The following is a 3,577-nucleotide window of genomic DNA, read 5'->3' as shown; positions in this document are numbered from 1 at the left end:
AGGGACAAGGGTGCAAAAAAATGGATGGATGGATGGGAAGTAACCCGACTGAGCTTGGTGAGGAAATAAACCTGATGATTACAGAGATTCAGATGATGAAGATAGAAATGAATSAATAAACACAGAACATGGAGAATGTGCTGTTTACAATACATCCTCTAACGTTTTTCTTCCTGTTGAATATGTAGKCATGTTCAAGTATTTAATAAATACTAAATATATTTAGTTTGTAATTTACAATGTAATTAGAAAGAGCGCAGAGCTAAAAGCAGCTGTGCACCGATGGCAGATTTCTGGCCGATCACCGATATTTAAAACACCTGGCTTGCAGATGTTTGTGTGAGTAAAATGTAGCCAAAGCCGACTCTGTTGGAGAGGCTGACGTAAACCTGCAGGGGGAGACGCCCTGGTGGGTGGGACCGTCCAACAGGTGGACACTGGCTGATTTCTGTGACCTYGTAGGTAGACGAGGTCGGTGGATCGGATCGGTTCCACCAGTAAGTCACGACCGACGCCGACCACCCACAGGGAAGGAAGTCAAATATAATGTATCCATGATTCCATCGGACCCGGCCGACGTGTCGGCTGAGGACCAGGCAGGCTCATCTGACGGGTTCGGGTCCTGAACGTTCGGTCTGCTGGGTGGAATCGGGAGGAATGAGTTTGTTTTTAATCTTTTAATCGGTCAGTTTGATGTTGTGGCTCCGCTGCCCTCGTCACGTTGGGGTCGCTGTGCGGAGGACAGATAATCCATAATCCTGAATGTATGAAGCTGCTGCTTATGTTAAATCCTCTCCGCTGGACGGCCTGGGTCATGTTTCCAGGGTCAGAGGTCAAAAGGCTTCGTCTCTTTATTGCATCTCTGASCACAAAGCGGAGCAGGAAGCTGACAGGTGGTGTTATCGCTGCTCCATCACATCATCATCGCCGCCCACGCGTCGCTGCGCCGCTCTCTTATGAAACCAGCCTGCGGATCCAGGTGGAGCTGGAATCCAACGGTACCGGTACTCTGGACCCGAGACCCGGTTACATCATCAGAACAGAGGTGATTTCATGTTCTCTTTACGTCGTGTCTGACCGTAAAGAGCTGACCGTTCACGTTGCCTCGGTAACGGGAGGCTCCACGGTTTCTTCCTCAGAGCGGCTGTAACCGTTCCAGCCGGATTCGTGTCCATCAGCRGGTCCAGYTCGGTTCTTCCCGGCTTTCTGGAAGAGATCCGATTGGTCGGTGATTTACGTCACCAAGGCCGAACCCTTCRCCCTCCAGACGTCCAATCCASCGCAGTGGAGCGGCGGGCGTGGCGCCTGCAGTCAGAGAGCCGCTCAGGAGCAGAACCACCGAGTTTCTGTGGGGCAGCAATGAGGAACGCCGCGGCTCTGGTCCGGTTCTGTCGGTTACAGCTCGGTGGGAAACACCAGAACTACACGAGTGGGTTTGGTGTTTTCAATGCGCCAAACCAACGACGTGCATGTTGCTGTCCGACTGCATAAACATAAAAAAGCGATCGTAACGCGTCACTGTGGGTTTTAACCTGAACTTCCTGAATTTGGGTCTCTGTCTTTATTGAGTCCATCAGAACCGAAACGTTGAGGTTTTCCATTGAAGACATCAGCTCCTGCGCTCACGGCCCAAATTCACCTCACCGTCAGTCAGTGGCCTGATGGAGACGCTCCCATCTGGGCTTTAACCGAACCAGAGGCTGGATAACGGAGCGGCGTCTTGGTGGCCTCGTTCTCTGCCGTCTGCCTGGACTCGGCCCTGCAGGTCCGAGGTCACGAGTCGCTGCCCGGGTCTCCCTCTGATGGGAACCGAGTCCGATCCTCGGAGCGAGCCCCTGCTGCCGCCATCTTGGTTCGGTTCACTCTCAAACCCTCCAGTGTTTGACCAATCAGACATCGAACCACCGTAATGCTGTGGCTGAAACGCGTCCAGAACCAGAACAACGATCTGGACGATTGTCACAGGGTGTTTGGACTCTGATGTCTCGGTTTGGTTCCTGGCTGCAGCTGCTCACTGCCCTCCAGCTGCCAGTTGAAGCTACATTAGACCTGATGGGAGGAGCGGCGTTGTGAAGAACTGGGTGTTTGTCTGGTTTCTGTCGCTGCAGCAAACAGAGAGTCTTTATCAGGACGATGTGAAGGACATGATTGTATGGAAGAGGAGGAGACTCTGCAGGCTGTCTCATCATTTCACTATTTTTGATGAACTTCCAGTTCCCAACTTTCATCAGAGGACTCCTTTGGCTTTGACCTTTGACCTATTCTGACTGGAAATGCTCCTAAATTCGAGGGTTGAACCAGAAAACCTAACAAAGACTCTCTTTAAATCGGGCCAGAGACACAGAGCGACTTCAGCTGAATCTGAAGATCCTGCAGAAAACCGACGGTACTCAGACGACAGGATCTCCAGCAAAGTGAAGCTGTTTGATAAAATCCTGATCAGTTGAAGGGAGATTCAGTCCTCAGGTCTTGGTCATTCTGTCCGTTTTAAAGGTGAGTTTAGAGACAGTTTGTCTGATTCGCTTCTTTTCAACACCCAGAGATGAAAGAGTTGCTAAAACCAGTCCACCCAGTTCATCTGCTGAAATCCCTGATCTTCCAGTCACAACCCAAAGCTTTCAGCTCTTCACCTCCACAGATCGGAAACATGCTGCAGCGCTGCAGCAGTCCAGCTCCTGATCAGTTTTACTCTCAAGACGCCAAAATTCTGTTTCCCTCCTGATGGTCCAGTCGACCCGGTTCTACTGGACCCAGAACATCTGCTCCACCTGCAGCTGCTCTGAGTCAAACCAACCTGTTCCCCTCCTGGCCTGTGGGGGCGCTGCACCAAGAACCACTGAAGGAAACGACACAAAAACCTCTGAAGACGCTGAGAGCAACTTCCTTCTTCACCAGATGGAAACAAGATGGAGGATTTCTCTTTAGGCTAAAGACCAGGAGCCATTTCTGCTGCTAGCACTAGGCTAGCACTTAGCTTTGGTTGGATTTACCCAGAATGCCCTGCGCTGCAGTCCACTTCCAAGCAGACTGGAGACCACTCTAAAAGCAGGACTACAATGCAGGGCATTCTGGGTAAATACAACCAAAGCTAACCTGCTAGCCTAGCGCTAGCAGGAGGATGGTCGGCTACACAGACGGACCTATCAACCAACCGTCGTGTTCCCGGCGTCGGTGGAGTCCAGAATCAGATGGTCCTGAATCTCCGGACCTTTGGATGAACCTCGGGATGAACGTGAGCTGTGGGTGACCTCTGACCCCTGAACTTTCACCGTTGCATCCTCACCTCCAATTACCGACTCGCTGTGGTCTAAGTCACCTGCGTTGCTATGGTTACCGCCGTAGCTCCCTGTTCGGGTCGTCTCCCTGGAGGACAGGCGGTTCTGATCCGTTTCCTCCAGGAGGTTCTGCTCAGCCCGCTGGCTGTTGCTTGGTAACGGCTAATTTACAGCCAGCCGGTGTCGGCGCGCTTCTGCTGCTGCTGCTTTATATTTAAAGCTGCTGCAGGCAACTTCTGGGCAGCAAAGTTTAGCAACACGCCCACGTTGCTGCTGCTGTAGCTCCTGCTGCTGCAGCTCCT

The sequence above is a fragment of the Poecilia reticulata genome, linkage group LG7 (assembly GCF_000633615.1).
Source record: "Poecilia reticulata strain Guanapo linkage group LG7, Guppy_female_1.0+MT, whole genome shotgun sequence".
NCBI classification, from domain to species: domain Eukaryota; kingdom Metazoa; phylum Chordata; class Actinopteri; order Cyprinodontiformes; family Poeciliidae; genus Poecilia; species Poecilia reticulata.
This window is presented reverse-complemented; position numbering follows the sequence as displayed.